This window comes from Ailuropoda melanoleuca, chromosome 9 (assembly GCF_002007445.2).
Source record: "Ailuropoda melanoleuca isolate Jingjing chromosome 9, ASM200744v2, whole genome shotgun sequence".
Classification (NCBI taxonomy): domain Eukaryota; kingdom Metazoa; phylum Chordata; class Mammalia; order Carnivora; family Ursidae; genus Ailuropoda; species Ailuropoda melanoleuca.
In genome coordinates, this window is record NC_048226.1 from 63,662,368 (window position 1) to 63,669,326 (window position 6,959).

At 42.4% G+C, this 6,959-nt stretch overlaps 1 non-coding gene across 1 annotated transcript; it reads right to left on the reverse strand.

Moving 5' to 3' along the window:
- Positions 1–141: 141 nt before the first annotated feature.
- TRNAS-AGA lies at positions 142–223 on the reverse strand. The gene has a single exon. It is a non-coding gene; the product is annotated as a tRNA-Ser (tRNA).
- Between the last annotated feature and the right edge of the window lie 6,736 nt (positions 224–6,959).

A 6,959-nucleotide genomic window follows, 5' to 3' on the forward strand; every position in this document is an offset into this window, starting at 1 on the left:
TCATGCGCTCCTTTTACGGCCCCATTGGGGTCCCCGTTGTACTCCCAGCGTTCATAAATTACTTAAATAATCTGCGGAGAAAGGTGGAGAGAACGCTCCAAAACGAAAGCAAGTATCAGCTGCAAAAAAAGTTAACCTTCCCGTAGTCGGCAGGATTCGAACCTGCGCGGGGAGACCCCAATGGATTTCTAGTCCATCGCCTTAACCACTCGGCCACGACTACTGCTGTTGTTAATTTTGGCAGTAAGATCTATGTAGAGTCTTCACACAAGTGTCGGCGGTGTAACAGGTATGTTTGGGTGGGGGAGAAAAACATTACAAAGCTGTTCAATCAGGTAAGAGCATATTTGAATGTTATGGCTCTAATTTTAGCTTTTTGAGAGACTCTTCGAGCATATCCCGTCCAACCCAATCCTTTTCTTTTCTATCAGGAAAAACTGAGTTCTAGTCAGATTTCTAGTTAGAGGCAGAAAACCGAAGGGAGGGAGGAAAGCCTGGTACTACCGTACACTTGCTTTCTTAGTAATGGAGCCATTTCCAGGAGGGAATCTGGAACTAGGGGCGTCTGGCCACCTTTAGGCTTCCTTGCCTGGCTCTCAGTTCCATCTCTCCACCTCTGTCTTGGACAAACAGCTTCCAGGACAGTATCTTCATGGATAAGGCACTAAAATGCTACTATTACCCACCGATTTAAGTTCACTAGGCAGGATCAGACTGTCCCATCGTGCTCTAAAGCTCTACTTTGAAAAGTGTAATGCGTGATACAAATACAAGGTGTTATTTAATGATATTCCTGTAAATACTACGAAAGGTGTAACCTGAACTTTGAGTTTTTCTAAGGTGGAGTAGCAAAGAGGTTGGCACCCTTGGAAACCCTGGAAATAGTTTGATCCAAGTGATTTAGTAGCTTCATTTATTTGGTTTGTTGTTCGTTGAAAATGTCTTTAATGTCCCTAGAGAGCAAACTTCAGTGGTTTGGTGGAGCCAATGGTACCTACTCACTTGAGCCCACCTTTATATTTTTATGAATTTTGGAAGCCAATTGTTAAATGCAACCATTAATTAAAACTAAATTATATAAACTTACAACTAAACTAATGACATTAAAAACAAAAGTAATACTCAAAATTCATCATAGTCTAGTTATTTCACCACATTTTATTATAATTTATGCTGTTGAGGTTAGTTATATCTATCGTGAATCTCTTCTTAACTTCCTATTCAGGGATGTCACTTGGGTAGTTTGAAATCAGCCTTCCTGGGTTCTTTTGCACCAGGGACATTGCAAATGCTACAAAACATGGCTTTTTTTCCATATGAGCTGGTTGTCAAGCATCTACCAGCAACTACTAATGTTACTATCAGACCAACTTTGAATATTCTTAGGAAGGCAACACTCCTCTTATCTGTAGGGCTGTTCTGGTTATTCTCCCTGCAGCTTTGTTTTAGCCATTAGAATCCTGACATGCTGTCTGATTTCCTACTCAATTTTTTAAAGTTATTATCTTTTTTCCCTTCAAGTTGCCTTGCTGGGTGATTGTACTTGGAACTGGCCTCCAGCAGAAAGACAGGAATAAGCCATTTGATACTGAAGTTGCCCTTGCAACATGGGTTCCAGGGGGAGTAATGCATAGTTACCATCCAGTTTAACAGGCTTAAACTAATAATTTGATTTTTCTCTAGAAATGATGAAATCTGAGGTGGTATGGCTAGTAGTTGAGAGAATCTATTAGCATGTAGAGGATTTGCATGAAGGACTGTGAAACATTAAAAGCGGAAATGCTGTAGTCGTGTTTTGTTTGTATGAATATAAGAAAATATTGGGGCTTGTTTCCTTCTTCTTCCACTCCCTTCCTCATTTTAATAAAATGCCATGTATAGATAGATCATTCAGGGGTTGGTGCTTTGAGAATTTTGCTTACAGCTCATTCAATTCTTCATTGGGTCTCTTGACTTTAGTGGCATTGCCTTTCTTGTTTGCCTTAGAGAGAGAAAATGAGTTCTGTGTCTACAAGGAGAAGTGTCGCATATCACAAATGTGTGTGGCTGTGTGATAAACTGTAAAATGATAGGTAGTGGAGTATTAAAAATCTCTAGTTGTCAGGAGTGATGCTAGGTGTGCTTCAGTGGCTTGTGAACAATGGAGGTGGATGTACGCACAATGACTGTATACATAGCTTTAGAAGATTCTGCATTCCTGCAAATCATATAGAATATTTTAAAAAAATACGATTATATATTCCTGTATTTTCTTTTTGTTTTCCAAAGTGAGGAATCTTATCTATTAGCTCTATGGTTGCTAATCTGTGTAGACAGTGAAGTAAATTCCTTGTCCCCCAAAGTCTTCCACAGTTTTGGAAAGCATGCCTAGTGTCAGATGTTTCATAAAGGAGAATAGCCAAGTGTTTTCAGATGAGACAATTATTAGACATGGTAAAAGGAGCATGCTGTGTATTATTACATTACTTAGGATTCTAAGGAAGTATTTTAGGAGAAAGGTGTCCAGAATAAGAAAACAAAGCCCTGTCGGCTTTTCCAAGTAACCGCAGAAAGCTCTGAGCCTGCCTTCTTGCTAGCACCGTTCTAAATGAGTTAGGGGTGGTGATACAGCTGGTTGTGTTGTCCCACACAGCTCCCAGCCAACCCCCTCAGTTACAAGGTGTTTTATAATCCTCCTGGCTATTCACATAATGAATTGCAAGGCCTCTTTAAATTCCCATGTACTTGGGTTTACTCCCACACATCCCAGACCTTCTAAAATGAGCATCCACGGCTGGGCTGTGACAGTGGTGTGAGGGGAGGCATCCTCCCAGAACAATTGCCAGCCCCCCAGCAGCTAATGCCGTAGCAGAAACAGAATAGCACTGAGGCAGCTCCGGTTCTTTTAAGTGGTCCCTCTGTTAGGCCTCGATGTCGTGTAGGTAAATTCAGTCCAGAACATGCAGAATCTTTATTGGAATTTGTGCATTCATCTCTCACAGCTGTGGAGAGTTTAGACTAATCACAACCCTCACTGGGATACTATCATCTTCGTAATTTGAAAAAGGATCAGGAGCCTGCAGGCTTGGAACGTCTTGAGAAAACTCTGGCCCCGAAATACATCATCACACGTGGGGGACACCACTTGCAGCATCATCGCAGAGAGCTTAAGAATGCTGAAATCAAGTATTTCTCTGGCGTGATTTCAAATGGCCTGAGAAATCTGAGAACTGCTTTTAAAAAAATCTTTTTTTACTGCAAAACAGATTCTTTCCTCTTCCATCAACCCCGTTGCTGTCAATGTGTCCGATGTTAGGTGCCAGAAATGAGCATAACCTTTTAATGATAACAATGCCAAGGTTAACATGGCCGCCAGGGGCTCTCTCAAGAATCTATTAGGGTGTATTTTGATCCACAGACACGTTCCGAAGGCGTGCACCTCCTTAGTCTTTCCAGTCTCAGTACATTTCTCTTCGGCAGCCTGGATAAAACCTGTCACTTTTTCCCAGAACTTCTCATGCTTGGGGGCCCCTCGGACACTATTTTTCATTGACCCCATGTGTCCATATGGCAGAGCTAGGTTCAAAGTTGGTATTTGGAAAGCAGCCTCTGACAGCACAGAAGCCTAGTGAACTATGGTCATTTGTTCAAGAGGCCGGTATTCACAAATGTGCTCTAAGAGTGTAATACAATTTTTGGCCCCACCCAAATATGTATTTTATTACCATCCATATAGCAACCAACAAACAGATCAGCCTGAGGAGGCAAGTGCTAATGTATGCGGCTCAAACCAGTCAACCCTCTGAGGAGTCCGTAGTCCAGCCTTTCTCTTGAGGCTTGAGCATTAAAATATGCCTTTCAATTCTACAGTTCTGTGAGCACAGCTCCCTCTTCCCTCCTTCTTGTTTCATATTAGTTTTTGCTTTACGATTTTAAACCTTCAGAAAGTTAATCCTGATTCAAGAGAAAGAAAAAAGGATCAATTGGAGAACTCTGTGGGATGGGGAGTAGGAATTACAGCTAGGTGTGAGAATGAAAGCAAAGTGAGAACCAAATTGGCAGAGGCAATCGGAAATGTCTCACGGCCTGGGCTTAGGTTTCGTGCCCATCAGTCTTCTGTCCCCCAACTGGCCATATTGCCTTCCAGGGAGGAGCCAGGGTTTTAAGCAGACCAGTCCTCTCTATTTTCTCAGTCCCATTTCCACATGTCAACCAATCTATGGCTTTAAAAAAGGGTGCCTGTAGGTTTCTGAAAATCCAAAAGCTCTTCACATCCACAAAAAAAGTCATGGAAGTCCCTAAGGATAAAGCCAACAGAGCTATCTCCCTTACAGTGAATTGCCCAAGGAATATTTGAAAGGACTTTAGTGATTATGTATAAAACGCTTCCATTTTATAGAATGAGCAATCAAGGCAAGAATCGAAACAATTTAGAAATTCTTTGATTATTAAGAGATTTTCACTGCAACTATTACATTGTCTTATTTCTTATCATCCTGGTTATTCTGGATAAGACTCTTTCTAGTGGCCATGACATTGATGATATAAGTTTAATATGAAATTGCCACAGTTTGGAACCCTTTCATGCCTGCATTGACATATCAATAAAAACATCTCTTATCCCTTCACGGTTTTGATCTCTGATCGTCTGTGTCACTCTAATGTACTTACCCCTTTATAGTTTAGTGATTATGTCTAGACTTCATATTACATGTGAGGACACAGGCTCCTTGAAGGACAGGGACTATAACTGATGAATACCTGTTTCTCCTATAGTGCCTAGGAAGGGATGGAGAAGTGTGGCTTTTGAGAACATCTAAGCTGAAATCCTATTATAACAGTACTTTTGGGGGTCAGGGAATCCCCATTGTATTCTAACAGTAAGGCTGATTCTCTGACCTGTAACTTAGAAGGCCGTAGAAATGGTAAGTTCTTTCTTTTCCCGATCCTCCTTTCTTACTAACATGGGCACAAAATGGTCTTTTCAAGCCATAGAAGCTCTTGGCTGAAGGAAAATGTGTCTTGTTGAGCGTGCAGTCTCTCATTCTAAGAGAGACTGTGGGGGCTACAAGAAGGGCCAGAGCAGATCTAGAGCTCTGGGGGGAGCAAGACCTGTCTTCACCTCTGCACCCCTAGTGCAGGCACGTGCCTAGCATGTGAATGAAAGGACAGATTCCTTCCGTAGTAGGAGAAGCATATTTTCCGGCTTTTTTTCCTCCCGAAATCAACTTAGACTACGTGTGACCAGGTTCTATAAGATATTTATCATTTATTGGCAGAACATCACTGGTTGCTCTGTCAGTTTCTGTTTGCCTGCTTGGCTGTGGGTGCTGAAATACGTCCCTGCAAGATGAACCACACCAGCCTCTGAGCCAGCCCAGAGCTTGCTCACTCTTCTCCCTCATGATTCAATCTGGAATTGGTCTGGATGGCCTGTGGCGAGTGACAGACAGTGCTCTCTGCCCCATTAAGCCTCTTGTGATGGACTTCTCTTCTACCTTTAGATTGAACTCTGTTTCTGTTCTTGAGCTGAAACTTCACCCAAACCCCAGACCCTTGTCCAGGGCTGCAGTACGTTGTTAGGGCTGCCAATAACAAATTGCCACAAACTGGGTGGCTTAAAGCAACAGAAATTATTCTCTCGGTGCTGGAGCCCAGGAGTCTGAAATCAAGCTGTGGGCAGGATCATACTCCCTCTGAAGGTTCCAAGGAACAATTAGTTTCTTGCCTCTTTCCACTTCTCGTGGCTCTTAGCACTTCTTGGCTCGTGGCCTTATCACTCCAATCTCTGCCTCTGTCTTCACGTGGCCTTCTCCTCTGTGTGTCTTCTCTTGTGTATCATTTTTTTAAGGGGGGCGGGAGGAGCAGAGAGGGAGAGAGAGAGAATCTTAAGCAGGCTCCATGGCTGGTGAGGAGCCCGATGTGAGGCTTGATCTCACGACCCTGAGATCATGACACGAGCCGAAATCAAGAGTCAGATGCTTAACCGATTGAGCCACCCAGGTGCCCCTTGTGTGTCCATTTTAAAAGACACATGTGATTGCCTTTAGGGCCGTCCCAGCTAATCCAGGATGAACTCCTCCTTTCAAGATCCTTAACTTAATTACATCTGCAAAGATCCCTTTTCCAAAGAAGGTAGCATTCATAGATTCTGGGGTTTTGACATGGTTATCCTTTTTAGGGCTATTTCCTCGCTTACCACAAGGACCCCGACAAACTCTTGGCCTGTGCCGGCCCCTTGCCTCTTTTGGTTATGGCTAAAGTTGTGCTTCAACCTGAATGAGTCTGTCTGGAATCAGATTCTGTCACCCACTTGACTATGAATATCTCCACGGCTCACACATTCTTACTGCCTTTCCAGGCCTCCACTTCCAACCCCTTGGGTATAAGTGTCAGGCTGGATCAGATCCAAGCTTGCCTTTGAAAACTGTGAGTTTTGCCTGGTGGACTCCTTTCATATAAATAAGCCCCAGGTCAGGTCAGTTCTCTTAGCCTGAGCTACACTGCAATGGTTTCTGTCCTCTTGTCAGCCAGGCACTGAGGTGTCAGCGTGCCTCAGGGCAATGATCATGTGGGGTATAGCAGTCTCACATCTATAATATAATTTATTGCGTACCTACCTATCCTGAGCTCTTTATGTAACCTATTTTATTTAATTGTAACAGCTGAAGAACTAGGGACAGAGAGGTAAAGCTACTTGTCCAAAGTCGTACAGCCTGGGTTTTGAAATTGGGTCTGACTCCAGAGCTCATGTTCATTTTACCATGTCATACTATAGTTTACATGTTTTCATTATTTATCTTAAGGTTATCTTTTTTCCTCCTCATAAAAAAAAAAAAAACACAACTGAGGCAAGGGTAGGAATTTGCTTTAATTTGATCTTCTAATTACTTATAAGGACTTGGCCAAGAAATTTACCCAACCAAACAATTTATTTTTTATTTTTTTTTTAAGATTTTATTTATTTATTTGACAGAGAT